The 25,575-nt window shown below is 35.1% G+C and overlaps 1 pseudogene; it reads left to right on the top strand.

The window, feature by feature from the left end:
- Positions 1-3,839: 3,839 nt before the first annotated feature.
- On the top strand, positions 3,840-4,658 carry LOC150097897 (histone-lysine N-methyltransferase SETMAR pseudogene; annotated as a pseudogene).
- The last annotated feature ends 20,917 nt before the right edge of the window (positions 4,659-25,575 follow it).

The raw sequence follows: 25,575 nt of genomic DNA, 5'->3' as shown, positions 1-25,575 counted from the left end.
AACCAAAACCTTAATGCCCATGTTGTCTGAAATATTGTGAATTCTAAATTATTCTCTGATGCGAGGATAAAACCTGAGGTTTTATTCGAATCTGAGAAACAATCTTACTTGCCTGTGCCAGAGTTCGACTATATATCGTGCAAGTCGGTTTATTTAGCTTTATTTAATTGTGCTTGAATGAACAGGTTTAGGATGTATCTGACTTAAGGCAGAAGACATATTCCAGATGAGGGTGTTAATTGATCAATTTATATCTTCAAGTTGTATAAACAACTGCAGATATATTCTAGCAATTGAATGACAGATAAATTTCAACGCTACACTAGATTTCCAATGTTGTGAAGCGATCCAATTAGAAAATCCCCATTTAACATAAAAAAAAAATTCCCTAATGCCTTCTAATTTTCTAGAGGAAATGGACGAGGTCCTGACAAACGTTTTGTTACTTATAGTCTATAACAAAACAAGTAGTCTATTAATTAATTGTACTCGCTAACTACTTTATATGCATTCCTTATGAAAGCTATTTTTTATTTTTCATATATTTCACAATCAGATATTTTAGAAGAATATTTTAGAATTTTTTCCCAAATATCATTTATGTTAAAGTAATAAGAAATAAAACAAACCAAAATTATAACCATACATAAATAATTTCGTTATTTAATTTTTATGAAGAATATGTAATAGATAATTCTTAAGTTTTGTGTTGTGATACAAAAACAATCAGATTAGAATAAGTATAAAATTTTGAACGGCCGAAATAGCCATCTAATTGATCTCCTATCTAGTTGGTTGGTTCAAAATCTCCTTGGAGTAGTAGAGATTTACGGCACAGCAGAGCAATGCCGAACTTGTTGGACTAGGAGACGGTAGGGTGGAATTTCTCTCACTCTGAGAATTATTCGTTTGAATAAGAATAATGGTGTAGGTGATGAGAGTTCCCAAAATCTATAATAAAATAAATAAATTAAATTAAATAAATATAACTATGATTATTTCCTATTCGGATTTTTCGTTTTTGGTGGAGAACATTTCTTGTTATAAAGCAATCAACTTTATGATAATTATGTTTCAAACATTTTGACATAACTTAATTTTAAAAGATTATTATATAAAAGCATGCTATTCCAAATTTGTTAATGAGATGTGTTGTAATTCTCATTTCATCGAATGCTTGAAAGCAACAATAATTACTTTTAAACATGGATGTGAAATGATGAATGATTTTTATAAGTTATTCACCGATGTCACAAGTGCCAAGTCAACATTAAAGAATCCCTATGCAGAGAACGTTGGCTTTTTCCGATTGACATATCATCAGAAACACAGTCAACTTGAGAGGAGGAAGCAAAAATAAAGGAAATGAAATCAAAATAACATCTTTTCTTTTAGTATCATATTTTAACTTCTTAGCGTTTATAAATATATAAACAGCATTAAAATGTCTTGTAAAACAAAACAACAGTATTATTACAGGCACTGGTATTGTACTGCATTTCCTTTTTGTGATGAATGTAAATTCAACAACTGCATGTGGATAATAGGCAAATTAACTTTAAAATATATTTTAAATAAAAAAAAACCTGAAATTAAAAATATTATTGCGATTGTTATTAATAATTATAACAAATTAATTACGATAGCATTAACAAGACGTACTAATTATGAAAATGATAATCATATTATTATTATTACCGTTGTAAAATATTAATAAATCGTTAACATCTTTTTTTTTCACAGAACCAGCGAAGCTACTTCAAATTAACTAATAACTTTTTTTGGTTATTATTATAAAGAGAGACTTCCAGGGAGTCGGGGACTTATCAAGGGAGGCCACATACTACACGCATCAGATGTGATACCTGTTCTTGAATTCATTCACGCTACTTGCACACACACACAACATCCAACGGCAATCCATTCCAATAATGCACTACTCTGTGAGAGAAAAACCTATCCCTCACACATTCTTGAGAGCAGTCATTCTAAACTTCCATAGAGGCTCTTGCGTCATTTCCCCACCCTACATAAAATGAAAAACTCCATCTACTGAAATTCTCTATAACGCTTTCAGAAGTTTGTAAGTCTCAATCATATCCCCCCTCTTTCTCCTGTTTGCTAGTGTCTGCAGTCTACAAATTCTCAATCTGGCTTCATAATCAGTATTCTACAATCCTGATATCATTTTTAACACTCTCCTTTGTACTTTCTCTTCAATATATCAGAATCACAACAGAAACAAGGAGACCAGATCTACACACAATAGTTCAAGTGAGGTCTTATCAAGACCTTGTCAAGAGACAAAATCACTTCTTTATCTTTACAAGTGAAAATTTGTATCGGCATTGCAATTATCGTTTGAGTTGTATTTTCAATCTTTGATACATGGCCACTGAACTTCTATCTACTAACACTACAGGACCCCTAATCTAATCAGCTTCTTTTAGCATAACCCCACCAATATTATATGACATTAGGTATCTGATCACGCAGATGTGAATGACTTCACATTTACTGACATTGAGCTGACATCCATTTTCGATTGCCCACAATTCCAGCCTATTCAAATCATTCTGCAAGTACTGCATATCTCCAGCACTCCTGATTACCCTACATACATATAGCAAACAGTTGTATGTCACATGTTAAATCCTTCCCAATGTAATTAATGTACAGATTGAATAACAGTGGATCAAGGACTGATCCTTGAATCATCACACCAGTGGTTACCTTGAATCCTGCAAATTCGCACACCCATATATACTACTTTTTGGTATCTCTGATCAGCCGTTGTCTTATCCATGGCAACAGTTTATAATCCAACCCATACTCTCCAGTTTATTTATGCAACAGTATTTATTGCTGCATTCTGCCTAAAGCCTTAGCAAAATCCAAAAGGATCATGGTGTATCCATTCCCCTTGTCTAACTCAGAGATAACATTATATAGAATGTGAGCAATTGCTAAAACATGTGGTTCTCTTAGTGAACCCATTCTGTTCATTGCAAAGTAAAGATTCTATGTCAACCCATTTATGAATGCGAGTCCTGACCAACTTTTCCAAAATCTTCTCCACCACAACTGAGATACTGATTAGTCGATAGTTAGATACATCGGTCTTTGCGCCACTCTTGCGCAATGGAATTACCATGCATTCTTTTGACTCCTGTGAAATCTTTCTTGTTCTGGGAGTAATATTATATAACCGTGTCAAAGGAATAACCAGTTCAGCTGAATACTCTTTTAGCAGTCGTGCAGATATTCCATCAGTTCCTATTGTAGAATTCTTATTCAGTTTGTGCCACAGATCTAGTACTTCTTCCTCGTCCACATAAGTTTCCTCATACGGTGAAGAAGTAGCGGTGAATTCAATGTTGCATATATAGGTTGAGAGCTTTTAGCAAACTGCCACTCATTAGGTGAATAATCATTAGTTGATGAGCAGCCTACATCAGTCATAGGATGTAATATATATTATATTATATATATATATTCATATTCATATATATTGAGTTGTTACTACCGTTATCAGGTTTCTACCGTTTGCTGACGAAAGCAAGCGCTGAAGTATATGCAACTTTTTTATGTCAGGTGACAGTGCCACACGTTGGTGATGCAATTGTAGTATTTGTTTCGTTTAACGAGCATTAAACATTGAATATTACCGACATCAGGTCAATGATGGAACCCAGACAGTTAAGTTTGCTATACCTTTACGAGTTCAAATTGGGAAATTCTGCTGTGGCTGCAGTAAAAAACATCAATAAAGCATTCGGTGGAGGAACAACTAATGAGAGATCCACTCGCCGTTGGTTTGCAAAATTCCCTCAGGAGACATGAGGCTACAAAATGAATCCCTTGGCCATTGTCCTTCCTCCATTGATTCGAATGAATTAAATGATTTAATCGAATCAGATTCACCACAAACTGTACAAGAGATCGCCCAGATACTAAATGTACACATCTCAACTGTTTTACAGCACTTGGCAATAATGGGAAAAGTAAGGAAGCTCGACAAGTGGGTGCCTCACGAACTCACTGATGAAAACCGAGCACGGTGTTTGGCAATGTGCTTTTCTCTCATAAGAACTAAAGAAGAAAGGTTCCTGCAACGAATAGTGACTGTGGATGAGAAGTGGATATTCTCCGACAATGGTGCACGTTCGTCGCAGTGGTCGGGAGTGAAAGACGCTCCAGGAAGGACTCCAAAGGCACCTCTGCATCCAATGAAAATATTTACTGTATGGTGGTCTTCTGCTGGTGTTATTCACTACTCATTCCTTCCACGAGGTGAAACGATAAATGCAGCTCTATATTGTACAGATATGTGGCAAATGCATGAAAAAGTGTGCCTTAAGCAGCCAGCACTTGTGAATAGACACGGAATCCTATTGCTTCAGAATAACGCCCGATCACATACGGCAGTGTCAACCATACAACAAATCAACAATTTGGGATACAAAATTGTGCCTCATTCTCCATACTCTCCTAACATTTCCCCAACAGATTACTATTTTTTTCAGCACTTGAGCCATATTTTGTCCAAGAAATGCTTTGCCAATGATGCATCACTTTATCGGGCAGTGGAGGACTTCATCACTTCCAGAGACAATGATTTTTACAAATGTGGTATAAATGACCTTGACACACGTTGACAACAATGCATTGATATAGCAGCGGTTTATATATATATATATATATATATATATATATATATATATATATATACCCCACGAATATATCTTGATGTATTTTGACTTGAGCCTTTCTGGCCTACCAGGGCAAGGGCCTTTGGTATACCATGGTATGTAGCACTGCATTTCAGTGCGAAGATTTTTTAAATAAAATAGCACTCATACCTACTGTATTTACACTTCACAAATCACCAGCAAGAGGCCTGTGTAGCTCAATAGAAGTGGCGTTTGCATTCTTTGTCACTTGACCGCACGACGAAAGACTGGTTCGAATCTGGTCGCCGACTAGAGGAACATTTTCTAAGCTTCTTGTCGACCGATTCCCGGGTTAGTCGATCTCTGGAACAGGCAAGCAGGTTTTTTCTTCCAGAGACTCTGGTGTTTCGTCCAGGAAACTCAAGAAAATCGGCCGTCGAACCCACTATTTTCAGATATTAATATATTGTGTTAAGGACCACGAGATGGCGGCACTTGTTAGCCGCCTTCTTCACTGTGTACCGATCAATTAGTGATAACCTTGGGCCAACTATCTCCGATTGGCTACCAGTTGAGATTGAAATTCCCACTCAGTCTCCAAAAGTTAGATAGGGCTAAAATGGCCTCGCCTACTTCCTATACCATAACAAAAAGGCGCTAGTTTATTTATTTATTTTTTAAATGACCAGTAACCAACGCCTAATTTCCATTCATAAAAAATACCAAACAACATAAATAGTGTATGCTAATTCCACTCTCTTCGTACAAGCTAACTACAGTTTCTAAGTAAATGGAATTAGCACGGCTTAATCAAATAATCCTCATGAACCAATCATTACAAATAACTTCCAAGTCACAATACCTTAACCCATGATAGTATTTTTTTTTCACAGTTTATTATCTTTCAAAGAAATTACATTAGTGTAGGGTACATTTTGATACATGCTATTAAAATTATTATGATTAGACAATGTAATACTACAATTTATGTTAAAATTAATGGTAGTTCTAACAAAATTAATTTACAGTTATATTAAAAGTCAAACAGTTATTTTTGCTTTTTGTTATTTACATTTTAATCTTACAATTTATTTTGATTCATAATTCACATTAACAATTACTTTTTTATTAACAAGCAATAGATAATGTTATAGGCATTCATTTCATTTTGCACAATAATAAATAAAATAAAAAAAAAATCGAAAACAACAATGAAAAATGAGATCTTTACAATTCTGTAATAACCATGTGTACAATTCAGTACATCACTTTACTTTCACTTATCATTACCTTTCAGAGAATGACATATATTTTATATTTAGGCAACAGTGCTAAAATTTCTTGTGTTACACTTTTCACTCTTAATATCTTTATAATTGTATAATATATGGTTTTTAATTAAAAGAATAATAAAGATCACAGTAGTCGTTTGCAAATATACTTCACAAATACACACGGTAGTTGATATGATTACATGCGGCATTTTACATTTCATTATGTATCATCATCATCATCATCATACGTATCAAGCATTTAGGCCTAGTATGGCCTGTTCTGGCCTTAGAAGTCATCGTTGAATCGTTTAAGAGGACGTCCTGGTTTTCTTTTTCCAAATGGCTTGTACTTTAAGGCTTGTTTTGGTAATCTTTCTGTTTTCATTCTTTGAACGTGTTACATCCATTTATGCTTATATTTTTTAATTTTTTCAATTACTGGTTCTTGGTTTAATTCTTTCATAATATCTTCGTTTCTTTTGTGATCAAATAGGATATACTTTGCAGTTTTTCTCATAAACTTCATTTCTGCTGTTGTTAATCTTCGTTTGTCTTTTTGTTTTATTGTCCAGATTTCGCTTCCATACATTAAGACCGGTAGGGCTAATGTATTGTATACTTTTAGCCTGGTTTGTTTTTGAACTAGGTTTGGTTTAAATATAGAGTTAATTACTCCTGTTATTTTTAAATATTTTGCAATTTTTATGTTTATATCTTTTTCATTTTCATAAGTGATCATACATCCTAGGTAGTTAAATGAATTCACCTGTTATAAGATCTTGTTATCTATTACTATTTTAGTTCTTGCTGGATCTTGTCCTTTAAAGGCCATAGTTTTTGATTTTTCCGTTGATATTATCATACCATAATCTTTGGATATCTCATTTAGATTTAAAATAGCTTTCTATAAGTTATCTTCAGAATTTGTAATTATAATTTGGTCGTCTGCAAAGAGGAGAGTGTTTAAGTTAACTGTAGGTGAAAGTTTAATTCCATGATGTAAATTTTTATTCCATTTTATTATTATTTCATTTAAGTAGATATTAAAAAGAGTTGCTGAGAGGGGACATCCCTGTCGGATCCCTTGGTTTATCTCTCTCGTATATGATAGCTCGTGATTTAATCTTATTTGTATTTGATTATTTTCATATATACTTGTGACAGCTTTTAGGATATTATTTGGTATTTGTCTTTCTTTTAATATGTTAAATAATATGTTTCTTTTAACTTTGTCAAATGCTTTTTCAAAGTCAATAAATGCAATATGTGTTTCTAAATTATATTCTCTTCTTTTCTCTATTATTAATTTTAGGCAGAAGGCTGGGTCTATACATGATCGTCCTTTTCTAAATCCATTTTGTACCTCTAGAATAAAGTTTTCGGAATATTTCATTAGTTTGTTATTTAAGATACTGCTATATATTTTGTAACATGAATTTAGTATACTGATACCTCTATAGTTTTTAGGGTCATCTCTATTACCTTTCTTAAAGATAGGAATCACAATTGCTTTTTTCCATTCTATTGGGGGGATACCAGTTGAGTAAATTGTATTTAAAAATAACAAGAGTCTTCCTTTGAATCTTGCTCCTGCGTATTTATATAGTTCTGAACCTAGCTTATCTTCTCTAGGTGATTTTCCGTTTCTTGTTTCTTTCAGGCTGATTTCTAATTCTTCTTCAGTTATTTCCTTTTCATTTTCGTGAATTGTTTGCCAGTTGTCTTTTTTAAAATATTTGTCTGTCCACAGTTCTGTGTAGTAATTTGGAAATTCTTCTAATTTCAATTCAGTGTTTAATTTTATGTTTTCTTTGGTATCTGCATTTCGGTGTTTCAAAAAAAAAAAAATAAAAATAATAAAAAAAAAAAAAAATATATATATATATATATATATATATATATATATATATATATATATATATATATATATATTATATATATAAATATAATATATATTTATATATATAAATATATATTATATATAAATAATATAAATATATATATTTATATATATAATAAATATTAATAAATAAATAAATATATATATATATATTAGGATAACCAAGTAATTTTATAAGCTTGGTTACTTTTACTCCTAATCCCAAGTAAGCAAACAATTAAGTTTGCGCCTGAAATGTAGTTCAAGCCTGAAGATAGCACAAGACCAGGGCAACTCATTGTAAAGGTGGATAAAGCTCTGATCACTATTATTAGTATTTCCCATAATGTGAAGCACATCTCACTAAATCTCACTAAAAGATGTATACTGCAATACATTATGGGTGGGGTCACTACCCAAACCGGTTTCAACCTTTTTTGAGGTCTCCTCAGTGAGTAGCTAGACCCTAAATACCAAGGTTTTAGTAATACAGAGCCTTATCAACTTTACCTATACAAGTTGCCACAAGGTGTTTTTATTTTTAATAAAAATCTCTGGAGGAGGTATAGATGAAAATGAATTTTTAACTTGGGGATATTGTATATTAGGATAACCAAGTAATTTTATAAACTTGGCTATAAAATTTAGGAGTAAAAATAACCATACGATATCCCCAAGTTTAAAATTCATTTTCATCTATATCTCCTCCAGAGATTTTTATTAAAAATAAAAACACCTTGTGGCAACTTGTATAGGTAAAGTTGATAAGGCTCTGTATTACTAAAACCTTGGTATTTAGGGTCTAGCTACTCACTCAGGAGACCTCAAAAAAGGTTGAAACCGGTCTGGGTAGTGACTCCACCCATAATGTATTGCAGTATACATCTTTTAGTAAGATGTGCTTTACATCATGGGAAATACTAAGAATAGTGATCAGAGCTTTATCCTCCTTTACAATGAGTTGCCCGGGTGTTGTACCATCTTTAGATTTGAACTACGTTTCAGGCGCAAACTTAATTGTTTGTTTACTTGGGATTAGGAGTAAAAATAACCAAGCTTAAAAAATTACTTGGTTATCCTAATATACAATATCCTCAAGTTAAAAATTCATTTTCATACATATATATATATATATATATATATATATATATATCATTATCAGCCATTGTAGATCAATTGTTGGATGAAGGCCTTTCTAATATTACTCCAAAACTGTCAGTCCACTGCGCTCCTTTCCCATGTGACTCTGCACATCTGATGATATCACCAATCCAAAATGATTTAGGCCCATTCGTGGTCGTTTTACCTCTCGTGGAGTGCAATCCAGTACTTTCATCCATCGTTGATCTTGTCTTCTAGCAATATGCCCAGTCCATTGCCACTTCAGATGTTTCACTCTTCCTATGATGTCAGAGAATTTGGTTTGATTTCTTATCCATGTATTCCTTTTGTGATCCAATCTTGTGATACCAAGCATACTACTTACCATACTAAATTGTGTTGTTCTTGATTTTTGAATTTCCTTTGCATTCAGTGTCCATGTTTCACAGGCATATATCAGTATAGGAAGAACACATTGGTTAAAAACTTTTATCTTCAGGCATAATTGTAGTTGGCTATTGAATATTGAATGTAATTTTCCAAATAATTTCCACCCATGCATCGTGCACCTTTTAATTTCGCCGATGATATTTTGTTCCATTGATATCTGTTGTACTAAATATATGTAATGAGTTACTTGTTTAATTTCCTCATTATTTATTTTTATTATTTATGGTTGGACATAGCTATTGAACATAACTTAGAGCTTCTTTAGGTTTATCTTTAGGCCAGCTGTTTTGCTAGCAATTTGGAGTTCATAGATTCGAGTCTGTAATTCATGCCCAGCTGAAGTAAAGATAACTATGTCATCTTTTGATGATATAAGTATTTTTAAATAATATTTAAAATCATTTAAATTATTTAACATAATTATTTTTAAAGATATTTAAGCAATATACGCAAAGCATAAATGGCTTAAATATCTTCCATTTATCTTCAGACCTTTCCCTTCCCAATCAAGAAATTTGATTATTTCTTCTATGCACACTGTGAATAATTTTGGAGATATTGTGTCACCCTGTTTTATACCTCTCTGTATTTCCATAGTAGGGATGTTTCCATCGAAATGAATTGCTACTGTGGCATTGGTGTATGCTGATATGATGGTCCTGATGTATGGCTCCTCCACTCGTTGGTTTCGTAATGCTTTAATTATTGCACAACGTTTAAGTGAAACAAAGGCTTTCTCATAGTCAATAAAATCAAGACATAGTGGTAATTGATATTAATTACAAACCCTTCAATAATCTGCTGCACAAGTTGAATATGGTCCATTGTACTAAAGCCCATTCGAAAGCCTGCCTGTTCTTTTGGTTGTGCTAGGCCCAGAGTCGCAAAAAGTCTATGAACTAAGACTTTTGTAAACACTTTGTAAACCACTGTTCACCTTTTGTTTTTTTTTATGTATGAAAGAATTACCGTAGCCTTCTTGTATGTTGTTGATACATCATTTTTCTCCAGGCATAAAGTAAATAGTTTTGCTAAGAGTTTGTAGATTATTTCTTCACCTGTTTTTAGAAGTTCAGCTAAAACTTAGTCCTCACCTGCAGCTTTCCCATTTTGCAAGCTTTCAATTCTTCAGGTAGAATTTGTGGTACTTCAGCTGTGTCGTATTTGTCTTCTTCTCTTCATTTAATTCATCATCCTAATATAATAATGAGTAAAATTCTTAAATTCTTTTTGCTGCAGCATATCTATCGCTGGTGATGGTCCCTTCTTGTACTTTGACTGCAACCATCTGTTTGTTGCTGTTCATCAATTGCTGTTTAGCTTATATATATATAAGATGGAAGAATGATCATTGACTCGGTTAACATAGATATTTTTTAAAAAATAATTGAATGACTAAAACCAATAATAACGGTAATTTACAGTCGAATGTTATAACTTTATAATTGTATAGCTTTAGAGTGTCTCAATGTTTTTGTTTTGTTTTTTTTCAGTGTCTTTTAATAGCTTTCTATGTTCTTAACGCCTGATGAAGTCAATGCGGCGAAACATGTTGCGTTTTCAAATCAATCTCAATTTGTTATAATTCTCGGATTTTTAGTCAGTTTATATAAAAATGAATATATATATATATATATATATATATATATATATATATATATATATATATATATATATATGAACCACGTGAACTTCGTAAAGAAATAAATTTTTATTATATCTACTTTCAGACTAAATGGATATTCTCAAAAAAGTACTAACAAATTCCTTTCTATTCCTCTTAGTCGCAATACTGAAGAAATGAATAATGTTAAAGGCAATATATCTATACCATACATAAGCTCAGTTTCTCAAAAATTAGCCAAGGTTCTCAAAAAATATAACATTAGAACTTTATTTACTCCCTTTTCCTAAGATCCGCTCTCTAGTGAGCCATCCAAAGCCTAGCTTTCACAATCTAAAATAACGCGGTGTATACAAGATATGGTGTGACTGCGATATTCCTTACTTTTTGCCAGACAGATAAGTCTATTAATTTGCTTATGAAGGAGCATAGGAGGGACATCGCTTATAAGAGAACACGTGTCAGTGCTTTATTCAGCCATGTCCTTTTTTATTTGGCCGATTCTGATGATGAAAACAATAGTCATACAATCCTTTGGGACAAATCTAACAACATTAACGTAGTTAATCAAAAGGAAAGTAATGTATCGAATGATACACATGGTTAGTACAGAATTGCAAATTTGTAAAATTGCCAAGTTCCATTGTCTATTGTTGCTGTCGGTTTCTTTGAAAATTATTATTGTGAAAAGTGAAATGAAAGCATTTAGCATTATCTATTGCATGTTAACAAAAAAAGTAATTGACAATGTGAATGATGAATAAAAATAAATTGTAAAATAAAAATGTAAATGACAAAATGCAAAAGTAGCTGTTTAACTGTTTTAATATAAAACCGTAACTTTAAATTGTTGTTGTTAGGATTATTATTACTTTTTAACATTAATTATAGTTAAAAAAATGTAACATTAATTATAGTTGCCTCAGGGGCTCACTTTAGTGAATACGGGTGTGGCAAACCCGAGATATCTGATGCTGGACCATGCCTTACTTCATGTAATATACATCTGTGATATTATCTGTAGACTGGTCCCTCCTCTTCCTCCCTTGCTTATTTCTTTCTTCTGTTCTTGCTCCTACCCACGAATACTATTAGAGTATTCGAGGTATTAGAGTATTCGACTTTCCTATTTTACTGTGTCATTTCGTCTTGTGCTAACAGGACATTATCAAACACTGCAACATGATCAGGCCATCAAAAAATGTTCATACCGCATTGTCTGTCTCGCGGGTTACCAAGGGACGCGTTCGGGTTTTAGGCAGAGGGACCCGTACAAAAAATATGTTACAGTCTCCCTTAGACACCACTCCTCAGCACTCTGCTAGAGGAAACTCCATCAATGGACCCGCTACCCCTTTGGGGAAGTGTTTAGGGGCAGCGCAAAGAAATGGTTCTGCAAAAAGGACGGAAATGGCAACGACAAAGGCACCAGACTATGACTTTAGGCAACTGGAACATCTTCTTTCTGACAGGGAAGGAGTTTGGAACTGGTCGAGGAAGCCAAGCGCTACCTGCTGGACTTAGTTGGGCTTTCCTCGACCAAGAGGAGAAGCTCTGGAACTGTCGACCTGGATAAGGGGTGGAAGCTCTACTACTCTGGTGTGAGCCCGACAATATCTACTCAGGCGGGCGTGGGGATACTCACAAGCCACCAGCTGTCAGACTGTGTTGCTGAGTGGATTCCATTGGGGGGACGGGTATGTGTGTTAAGGATTCAGATGAAAAACCATGATTTGGCTATGGTGCAAGTCTATGCCTCTAATCTGGAGTCAGAATACTCTGCCTTCCTAGAGGAAGTGGATGCTGGTTTTGACAGGGTGGCAGACATGGAATCAGTCTTGCTAATGGGTGACTTTAATGCACATGTTTGAACAGATGACCAGACATGGATGGGTGTGGTTGTGAGGAACGGCGCCCCTGACTTTAACGCGAATGGGTTGAAATTATTGGACTTCTGCTGTACAAATAGCTTGTCCATAATGAATACCTTCTTCCAGCACCGAGAAGTCCATAAGTATACCTGGTACACGGATTCACTAGAACAAAGGTCTCTGATTGACTTCTTTATAGTCTCAGCAGACCTATTTTCCTCAGGTGTTGGACATGGTGTGAGAAGAGGGGAAGAACTGTCAACTGACCACCACCTTGTGTGCACTCTACTGCTTCAGAAAACAGATGCTACCATCAACGCTGGTAGGCCTAAGCAGCTATACCGCGTGAAATAGGAGGCATTGGATAATGAGGCTGTGAGGAAGAATTTTGCAGATGACATTTCCTCCAGGTTCAAAGAGATTCCCAAGCATACTGTAGATGTTGAGAAGGAGTGGGGGCTGTTCAGAGCAGCTGTCACTGCCCTCTGCATTCTCATGCTGTGGCAGAAAGCGGCTCGGCGTGGCAACGGGCTGTGAGAAAAGAACACCTTGGTGGAACCAAGAAGTCCAAAAAACTGTCCGGGTAAAAAAGAGTACTACCTAACATGGCTTAGGGTCAGGTCACCTGAGATGAGTTTGCGGTATGCTGAGGCATGAAAAGCTGCTGCTGAGGCAGTAAAGACAGCAAATCAGAAGACTTGGGAATCCTTTGGAGAAAGATTAAGCTCATCCTATGCAAATGCAAACAAAGTATTCTGGCAGACCATCCTCCACCTTCGAGGGAGGAAATCGTGCACAGCAAGAGCAATTAAGGCCTCTGATGGTGCACGCTTAACAACCGAGAAGGATATCCTCCACAGATGGAGGGAATACTTTGAGAGCCTTTTTAACCCGGGTGGCCCAGAAGTTGTGGACATCCAAGAGGTGCAGATCGGGGCAATGACTAGTCTCACAGCAGAAGAGGTCCATTTAGCAATAAAATCAAAGTTCCAGGAAGAACAATGTGGCTTTCGTCCTGGTAGAAGCACAACTGACCAAATCTTCATTTTAAGGCAAGTCTTTGAGAAATCTTGGGAATATGCCAAGAATGTCTACACATGTTTTGTGGACTTGGAGAAGGCATATGACCGGGTTCCTCGGGATAAGCTTTGGCAAGTAGTACAGTAGTATGGAGTGGATGGCCAACTATTAGCTGCCATCAAGTCCCTGTACCAATGCCCAGAGTTTTGTGTCAGGGTAAACAACACAAAGTTGGAACCTTTCACAGTCTCCTTTGGCCTCTGCAAGAGTGTGTTCTGTCACCCCTCCTTTTCATAATATTTATGGACTGAATTGATAGGCACAGCCGAGGCAGTGAGTGTGTCAGAATTGGAAGATGTAGTTTGGACGTCTGCTTTTTGCAGATGACCTAGTTCTGCTTAGCTCTTCCACAGATGACCTCCAGCGGACCCTGGATAGGTTTGCAGTTGTTTGTGCAGACGCCGGAATGAAGATCAGTGTGGCCAAAACTGAAACATTTGTGGTCTCAAGACAACCATCCCAGTGCACTCTACATGTAAATGAAGTCCCAATGAGGCAGGCGGAGAAGTAAATACCTTGGGTCCATATTCACGAATGATGGAAAATGAGACGTAGAGCTAGATACTCGAATTGGCTTAGCAAGCTCAATATTGCGAGAGGTTGGCCGTTCGGTAGTATTGAAGCGGGAGTTAAGCCAGAAGGCAAAGCTGGCTGTCTTCAATACAGTCTATGTCCCCATCCTCACCTATGGTCATGAGGGTTGGGTAATGACCGTAAGAATGCGGACACGAATCCAAGCGGCTGAAATGAGGTTCCTTCGAGGGGTTGCGGGACTGACAAGACTCGACAGAGTCAGAAGCTCCGCAATTCGGGAACCTTCAATTCTCAACCGTTGCTTCTCCGTGTTGAGAGATCTCAGTTACGTTGCTACTGGCAGCTGGTAAGAATGCCACAAGAGAGGCTCCCTCAGCAGGCCCTCTTTGCCAAGCCAGAGGGTGGGAGGCCACGTGGAAGGCCAAGGTCTCGCTGGATAGATTATATCCAAAATCTTGGGTGGACACTTTTGGGAATCCCACCAGAACACCTGAGCTTGGTGGCAGAGGATCGTGACCACTGGCAGTTCCTCTTGCAGCTGTTGCCCCCACAACCCAATTAGGAAAGGTGGGCCTTGAAGATGTATGTATGTATTAATTATAGTATTATATTATCCTAGTCATAATAAGTTTAATAATGTATAATAAAATACACCCTACAATCATGTAACTTTTTTGAAAGATAATAAACTGTGGTTTAAAAAATATTCTATACACGAGAGATGGAAGAACCTATAAACACATCAGTGCCATAAGTGGGAAGAAGGCAAGGTACGGATTCCGACAGAAGTTTATTTTTATTTTTCTTGAAGAATTTTACTAGTTTTGCAATAATTCATTACGAATACTTCCTGGTTGAACTGAAAAGGAATGTCGATGAGCAGCTGCTGCTCTTGTTTTTAAACAGGCCAAACAGAAAGTGGGGCCAGTTCAGTAAAGGAGTGACAATGGAAATACTTGCAGAACAGACACAGAGGAGATAAGGCCTTGTGAATTCACCAACTAACACTGTGATGATCCACACAACGCAATCAATCTTTTGCCTTTATCCTTTTCTAAATCCTCATCAAAAGATCCACTTGGTCAATTGCTTAAAATACTCATCTTTCCATCTTTTAACTGTTGGAGTATATGCTCCTATGATGAAAATTTGCACTCCATAAAAAGTGGGAACTACTTTTAAAACCACTTCTGACTTACTCTCAGCGTTTAGTAGATTTTTTTCCCATTTCTTTTTATTCACAAAGAGATCTTTTATCAAGAAAGAGATTTTGGTTGTGTTATCTAAATATTTCACATGCGTATATAACATTCTGAATATCGCGTCTAGTATTTTCCTTTTTTGTATTGGTCCAAACAAACATTGAAGATAACATATATCAATAACTTCTTTTTTACAAGAAAGGGGTGTGCTGGCTTTTGCTGGAATGATCAGAAACATTTCTGGAAGATGAGGGTTTGATTTTTGGAATGCGCCTTCTAGCCTCTGGTAAACTAATCCCAGACTGTAACAGACCGCACAGAGAGGCTGACACTGGGTACCCCAGAAGACATTATTGAACAGAAATGTTCAATAATGAGACTGAATGAAACATTAGCACCTTTAGGGATTCCGTAATCTATTACAGATATTCGATCCTTTATGAACACCTAAAGTAACCAAGGATTCATTTAACCCAATTCTAATAATGTAATTCTCATGTAACTTTAAACTTTTAATAAGAGGCACTGCACTGACATCATTCTTCGAGTTCAGTGCACATTACTACTGGTTGATAAGCGCAGATCAGAACGCGTTGGTGGAGCAGTCCATATTAGTTTTTACAAATTAAGAAAAGGTAGCCATTTCAACCTTCCACGATTGTTTTTCTTTCGACGTGTGAGAAGAATAATTATTACTAAGATGAAAAGCCAAACGACTATTTTTTTGGCGAGGTTGATAAGTTAAGGGGATAAAAATCCCTTATTGTTTTTCAGCCAGTAAGCGAAACTAAGATCCAAAACTACGATCTGAACGTTTCATGCCGCCGAACTGTCGGCGGATCCAAGCGTAAGTGACCACTTGGTAGTGCCACACCACGGCAACTCGTTGCAAAGGTGGAGCAAGATCCCTCACTATTCTTGATATTTTCTCATAATGTAAAAACACACAGCTCCTAGGAGATGTAGTACTGCTTTACATTATGAGGAGAGGTCACTACCCAGACCGGTTTCAATCTTTTTTGAGGTCTCATCAGTGAGTAGGTAGACCTGGATGATATCAAAGTCCTTATAATCCTTATAAGGACTGGCTTAAAGGGGCGAAGCAAGAATGCTTTTCATCTTCCCCGTTATCTGTAGAGGACAGTGTAGGAATAAGGTGTTATTGAGCAATTAAAGCTCTGATCATGGCAGGAGGGTAACAGCAATAGCCGAGCCTCAGTTAGAACTTCACTGGCTACAGCATTGCCATCATTACCCTCCAAGGGTATTGGATTGAATGAATCAATCACCGCATCTCCACCACCTGATATCAAAGTTTAAGTGAAAAGAACTTACATACTTTCGCTATATGAATGCCAGAAAGGTGTGTCACTATGTTATATTATAACGTATTATAACTAAGATGAAAAGCCAAACGGCTATTTTTGACCTCTCCTCATAATGTAAAGCAGTACTACATCTCCTAGGAGCTGTGTGTTTTTACATTATGAGAAAATATCAAGAATAGTGAGGGATCTTGCTCCACCTTTGCAACGAGTTGCCTTGGTGTGGCACTACCAAGTGGTCACTTACGCTTGGATCCGCCGACAGTTCGTCGGCATGAAACGTTCAGATCGTAGTTTTCGATCTTGGTTTCGCTTACTGGCTGAAAAACAATAAGGGATTTTTATCCCCTTAACTTAAGAATAATTATTGTTTAAGGGAAATCAAACGATTGAATTACTATTATACTAAAACTATTAGAGAAATAATGCATATAAAATTGCCATAGGAATAAAAAGGAGATTTTAAACTAATGGAGATTTGATTGGTAAATTCATAAAGATGAGCAATATAGAGTTTATAATAATGAGTTTAAAGTATATTGACTATAAGAAATAAAATTAAAGATTATTACAGTTAACCGTTTTATTTATTTCAGGAATATTCACAACATAAAACGAATATTAATATTCGTTTTATGTTGTGAAAATGCCAATCCAAATATTAATATTAAAATAAATATTAATATTTGGATTGCCATTTTAGAATAAAATATATTGTCCTGAAAACAAGAACAGTTCAAAATATTGTAAAGGGGATAAATTCAGTTTGGTACCAAACTTCTCTGACTGTCGTCTCTCTGGTCAAAATGATGTTTTTCCATGAGACTTGGTTATATGTCAAATAAATTGCATGCTTTTACTAAATAACTCTGTCGTAAACAATTTCAGGTTACGAAATGTCACTAATGAATTCAGTAGTTTGATGCATCAGACTTTTCCGCTCATCGAAAGTGTACTTCATACCGGTACCATTCTTTAAAATTTTTAAAACATTTGCGATGCTTAGGTAGCCATAAAATGGTACAGCGTATGAAATTTTTGTAGCGTCTTAGGTGAAGAGAGAGAGAATTCATTAAGTATTTTACGTGACGCAATTTTGCATTATGCTTATGCTGTATTGTTTACCTATTATGCATCTGTTGCAGGTTATTCTTATCTGTTGTAGGCTAAACCTGTTTTACCTTCAGTTTATCTTTATAAGGATCTGTAGATTGAAATTCAATGACTTTGGAGCAAGAAAGCAACAACCGTTCTAATTGTCATAGGAACGCTAGGAGCAATACCAAAAACATTTATAAAACACCCGGAAAAGTTGAGCGTCCAAGATATAACACCATCTCAACTCCAGAAGTCGGCACTTTTAGGAACAGCTCGTGTTTTACGATATGTAGTTGATTCCTAGGCCTTTCGATGAGGCCTGAATTGGAATCGTTTTCTAGTCAAAATTTTCATTATAATATTTAATAATGATATTAAATGTTATGATATTTGATGATAGAATTTTATGATAGAATAATGAAATAATGATATTTCATTATTGTATTTAATAATAATAATAATAATAATAATAATAATAATAGCGTTGATAACTTTGTGAAATGAGCTAACTGAAACAGATTAATTGAAATAAATGTACCAAATATATATGAGTGTTTCCTGCTTCTATCTAAATAAAATCAATGAAATATTTTAAAACGAGGTGTTAAAAAGAATAATTCATTGATGGCCTGTTTAACTATGCCATTTACATCCTACACCTAATAAAACAAAATCTATGGAAGAGAAAACCGACTAAACAAAATACCAGTGCACGAACCCTACTGCTACTTCTTTCAAAAATTCGAAAAATAAAATAAAAATCACTGAATAAAAAGCTAACAAGAATTAAATACTGACGACACTTAATGAATTAAAAACTGGAAAAAAGAAAAACTTCATGACTAAAGCTGGGTTTAAGATATAAATAAAAATGAGGTAGTGGAATTATTCAACTATATTATTCAACCTTATAAATAACATCGAAAAAAAAAAGAAAGAAAAGAAAATTTTCAACGGCGGACAATGCAAAATTATCACGTAAATCCTACACTGGTGCCATTTATAAACATGATGTTAACGTGAATTATAACAAGTCATACATTATTTATCTCAATAAACAAAATATATAAAAATAAATTACTTGAGATAATCTAAGCCTTCAAACACACTTGATCAGGTGTTGAGCAAATTATATTCTGTCGTATGCAAAGAAGAAGAACACTGTATGGCTGATTAAGGAACTATCTGTCAGACAAAATCCAAATAATAAAAAGAGGTACAATCATAGTCAACATATGCAAATAAAAAATGAAACCCCCTCGTACAATATTAGCATCGTAACATCTTTCCACATATACAGAAATGATATTCACAACAAATGGACCATGTTAAGTCAGATAGTCAAATTTTATGCATTCCTAATTTCCCCACATCTCAATGCTACGTTCTTGAAACCACAAGAAGTCCTAAACGAACATGACGTCAGTGGAGACTAACTTAACTAGAAGGAATGCTAAGACAGCTTCTTAGTGATTTCCGAAAATTAACTCTAGAGACACTACAGCTATGCTTATTACTTGTTTAGTGAAATAAAATTGTGTGGATGCAATTATTTGTCGCATGATTCATATACGTAACCACTTTATTGAACTTTGTTAAATTATTTATGTGCTAACTCATTCATGAACTATAGAAAGTAGTGACACACTCGTCCAAGTATACACCAACCTACTTCCTCACATATTCTTCTTATTATTATTCATATCTTTATTAAGATTAATAGGTGCCTATTAAATATTAAAATATTAAATATAAAATGCAATATTAAACAATATTATTCATTATATCGGTGCAATTTCTTACCTATGCCATAATACATTTTTGAGATCATTGCATTCAATTACAAATCACTAAATTCAGTCCTGTAATCCATATTAACTGACACTTGTAGCAGGGTTTCTTAACGCACAGTAATAGTTATTTTATACCTATCAGCTACTAAATTAGAAACCTTTATGCAGATGTATATAAAAGTCACTTATCCAGTATATGCAAAATACAGGGTCATGTGGTTACCACGTGTCCTAGGCAACTATTTATGAACGCTTCTTGTCAGTATTTGTCAATACTATTGATCACAATTGAAAAAGAAAGGATCTTTCTGACTTCGATAAAGGACTTATTGTGGGTGCCGTCTGGATGGAGCCATGATTTTGAAAACAGCAGAGCTTACTTGTTTCTAAAGACGAGATATTCTGGGTGTTGGTTCATTGGAAAAATAACTCACATTGCTTTTCTAAAATACGTAACTGTAGTCCTAAGATGATGTCAGGCACTAAATCATCGTTGACGTCTGAGAAGGTTTGTACGGACAAACAGAACTTCCTGTGGACAGCGATTGACCGAAGCATTTAATGAAGACTGTGCCCTACCCATATCTCAACGAACTGTGTGCAGGAAATTGAAGAAGAATGGTTGGCGGTCGCATTCCTATACGGAAATACGGTATTAAATAGTTTTGAATTCAATGGCCGGTATGTGAAAAAAACCAATAAAGCATATTAACATAATTAAAAATAATCATATTTCATTCAAAATGTTTGCAATCTTTATTCACAAGAAATGTACAAATTATTGCTCAGTATTATACTGAAGCGCGTCGGAATAATGAAAAGGCAGACTGGTGTCAGTGGTAGTCGATACCAAGTCAATATTAAAAAGGAAAATAATGGATGAATGGTTTGGTTTCACTTACCTCATCAATCACATGATGTAAACAGCGAACAAGTATTGTCATCAGGAGAAATGAGAAGGAAAATAAAACACTACCCTTCAATCTATATGATATCGACCGGTTTGGATCGAAAATCTCACAACCTAAGAAACAAGACAACAGCACCTTATATAAAGCATTCTGATCTCTTCCACTTTCATAAACTCTTTTAAAGAAATATTCGCATAGTTTTGTTTTAAAATCTCATTCACGACAGAAAACGAATGCCTGAGAAATTCTGCAAAATATGAAATCCAGCATGACATGACAACAGGCGATATAAGGATTATATACATCATTACTGAAGCAATCATCATAAAAAATAAACGTTGTACTGTTGCAGACCATTTAGCAGAAATAACAAACCTATCACCTATCATAAGTACGTATGCATGGTGAATGGAAAAAGCAAATACCATCAAGTGCAAAGAAATAATCATTGTCAAAGTGTTTCTTATACGAAAAGGTTTTGGGTGAATTACTCGTAGATGTAATTCAAAACTCCGACATTTTCTTTCCACTTTTTAAGAAAAATATCTGTAAAAACACGATGAAGAATAATCCATGAAATGTGATCACGAGTTGAACGTACTGTATCTTCTGTTTCGAATTCTCAACCTCTTCCAGGATGTGGAAGTAGAACTGAAGAGCAACTACACCAGAACAGCATAATAAACTATAGAGAGTTTGAAAACTGCATGCATTAAAGTAAATACCGTTATTTCTTGAAGAAAATAGACCTTTAAAGAACCAAGTTCCACTGAAAATGTTCATCACAGCAAGAATACGAAATCCTTTGTAATATTTGCTCTCCTTTGAATTCATATTTACAAATCAAATAGAAACCTTAATTTTCTTCAGAGGCAACGCAACTTTACAGCGTTCTTTCAGCTTCTGTGCTCTTAGATACGTAGCTTACAGGAAAGCAAGCCAACAACTGACGTGTCTTCTTACTCTTTATAGACGTGAAACTGAAATTGAGTTTTTCTTTCTTTTTTTTTTTGCTGGAAACAACATGATTAGAAAATGTCGAATACTTTTGATGAAAACCAGTTCGCGTGCTGACTATTATTCGTTCCCATCTTCACTCATAATGTTGATAATTTGTCTAAGGAAATACAGTAATGGCTGCTATAGAGATAAGAAAAATAATGTGTGGATGCAATTACTTGTTGCATGATTCATATACGAACGTAACCACTTTATTGAACAGTGACTGCGCGAAAACTTAGGCACGTAAATACACAATATTTCAGAAATTACGACATTCCTTATTTGTCTTACACATGAAAAATTCTGGTTTTACACAATGTTTTAATCTTAAAGCGCTTCTTGTGGATGTTTGCTAAAATGATTACATCAACATTTGCAGCACAAACGGGGACTTCATTTCTTCATGCAATCGTTTTGATTCTCACCAGTTTTAATGTATTTGCTACGAGTCGTTATATAAAAAATTGTGCGATTTTGCAAATTAGAAACGAGAGCCAATCCTAGATCTTTCTTTTATGATTTTAAAAAAATAATCTTTACGAGCTCTTTAGGTATGACCAGTTCCTCAGGAAGAAATATGAAGATGCCTTCATTAAGACAGCTATCAGTAGCAGCGCTTACGGTAATTTATGATAGAACTGCAAATTAAACCGTGGTACATAAAATATGTGCAGGAAATCAATTTTAAAGCGTTATGGAATAATGATTGAAATTATGCATAACGAGAATATGCAAACATTTATATTTCTTTGGAATAATTAGTAGAATAAGCAGATGTTTTGTCAAAGGGAAAACACCAGTTTTATCCAATGACAAAACAGCAGATTCTATAAATAACATTTCTAAATTTTATACAGAGAATTACTATTCCCTGTATAAGAGTTAAAACCGAATATCATTTCAACTATTATTACACTTCAAAGTGTTGACCTGAAGTTCATGTTAGTTTCACGTGAAGTTCACAGTAAGAAATATTTCTCTCTCTGAATGTGTATATATGAAATATGGAATGAATGAACATCAGTAAGTGAAGAGAAATACCATCTGCCAAATGTTTCTTATGTGAAAAAGTTTTGACAGAACTGATCTGAAATCAACTTCCAGACTGGAACATAGTTCCACAAGACCTATCATTTTCTTTCTCATTCTGAACAAGACTAAATGTATAAACACCGTAAAAAGTTGATCATTAACTGCGCATATGGATTCTTCTAGTTCCAGCACAAGACTGATGAACGGATGTGGAAGTAGTAATGATAAATAAAAGCAGAAGGACAAGATAATACATTATATAAAGTTTGAAAGCCGTATGCTTGAAATAAAGACCAGAAATGCTTGAAAACAAGAGACCGTTTAACTTTCGAAATTCATGTAGGTGTGGCAACTCGACCGCAATATAAATTTGCAGAAATAGCAGCAAATGGAATGATTTCCTCCCACCATCAGACATTGAAGGATTCCGTTTGTAATAGACTGTATTACTTTCGTAATACAGTCTATTACAAACATTGTTTATAATAGACTTATAATATAATAGACTTTATAATAGACTTTCGTAATACAGTCTATTACAAACATTGTTTATGGCATATGCATACAGTCTATTACTTTCGTAATAGACTGTATGCATATGCCATAAACAATGGTAATTGACCCTCTTATACCGTTTTAGAAATTTATAATGAAGCTTATCTACCATTTACAAGCATTGAGAAACATCAATGGGAAGTTGAGATTGGAACCTTTACCCTCGTAAAGGTTCGAGCATGTACGCTATCAGGCAGAATAACAAAAATATAAAATATAAAACTTCAGCAAGTAATTCGATTATTTTCATGGAAAGAGATGAACAATCGCAAATAATGACTATTATTGTCCACAGAATATTATTTTCAGGTTTAACAGCAAATTCTTCACAGGTTTGTTTTAAATGATAGTACCTGAAGAAGTACAATGTAAGAGTACATTTATTTACATACAAACAGCAGTGATAGAGATAATTCGTGAGATAATTAGAATGTATGATATGAATTTTAAAATCTCTTTCGTTGGTCAGGTTTCAAAAAGTGTAAGTACTATAATAACGGATTACAGCTCAGGTATAATGAGGATTATATACAATGAAAATATCCAAACAACCATAATTCTATTTTGAATGATTACTGGTTTGTGCATATGTGTTTTTAGGGGATAAAGAAAAAAGTAGAATACTGTGAAGAGATATGTTGGCGTCGTTCATCACCCTACCACATCCCATATTAAAATATAAGGAGGGAAGAACGCGCAAGGGCTAAGGAATCAGTAAAATTTTCGACTTCGGTTTTTAACAGCTATGCATGTTTTGAGGTCCATACAGGTCGATAAATAGATTGTTTTTGGAATGATATCCGTCTGTCCCTAGTGGTACGTCGGGGTAAGGCTGGAAATCGAATACATGAATGCCTGGGGCCTATGAAACCTTAATGCGGCTCTGCACCTCAAGTCAGCAGTCAGTGAAACCGTACTGAGATGGAAGTTCAAAGAGTCAACTGTAAGAGCTACCTGCACTGGACGACCAACCACACTCAGCAAACGTGAGTGTGGTTGGTCGTTCTAGGTTGCTACGAAGGATACTATTTAAAAATAACCATTCGGCGGCTGAAACGTTGAATGTTGAGTTACGGGCATCGACTGGAACAGGAATCTTCACAAAAGCATTCAGAACCGAGGCTCACAACATGGGTTTCCATGGCAGGACCGCAATATGCAAGCTTCACATTACCCGAACCAACATGTAGCGTCATCATCATTGGTGCAAGCAGCATGTGCAGTGCACGTGGAGGCTTGAAAATCGTGTTATGGAGTGACGAATCACACCGTGCCTTCGCCGAGCACATGGATCAGCGTGGGTGTGTGACGAATGCCCGGTGAATATCTTTTACCAGAGTGCGTTACCTCAACTATGAAATTCGGAGATGGTGGTGGTGTGATGAACCTGTTTTCCTGGTTTGGCCTTGGCCGTCTGTTTGTGGTCCCAATGACATTGAATTCCGGAGGAATCTGTTGTGCCCTGATATCAATTCTATTAAACATATGCGGGATGAACTGGAACAGCGGGTGAATTAAAGAGACGCCGCCCCACGACAGTCCAAGATCTAATTACATAGCTACGGGAAGAATTGTTCAAAATTCCCATCGATAGCTATCCTACACAGTGGAAAGTATGCCCTGTAGGATTTTCGCATTCGTCGCAGCAAAATGAGGTCCTACAACTTATTAAGGTGTGTGCCATAGCTGCTTCTTCCTCACACTTCTTTCCAAGCAGTGTATATAGTTGTGAATACAGCAGAAATGAAATCGGGGTTATATTTAATAAAAAGTGTTATTATTATCACTACTGTATTATTATATTTCACGGCTCATGTCAGTACTTATAATTTTAGAATTTTAGCACTAAAGCATAATGACCTACATAGGCTCGATTTTACTCAACAACTAGACGAACTTGCTCTAAGTCTTTTTTTTTATATATATAAGTAGATACCTAATCGTGTCTATTTTGGGGATAGGAAAGTAAATTTTTTCTTTCTAATACTCGGATTTTTTTAACCCTGTTACTCACAAAATCGACAGTAGGACATACGCTCTTTCGCTCAGAAATATCATGTTGTTTAGGAACATGAGATAGAGACACTTTTCTTCCGTACTCTTCATCATAGGGGAGACTTCTACACATGTGAAGACGAACGCAGCTACTAGAAAAGCTAAAGGTGAAATCG

Source organism: Typopeltis vanoorti, chromosome 16 (assembly GCF_054136105.1).
Source record: "Typopeltis vanoorti isolate ZY-2024b chromosome 16, IOZ_Tvanoo_1.0, whole genome shotgun sequence".
Taxonomy (NCBI): Eukaryota; Metazoa; Arthropoda; class Arachnida; order Uropygi; family Thelyphonidae; genus Typopeltis; species Typopeltis vanoorti.
This window is presented reverse-complemented; position numbering and strand designations above follow the sequence as displayed.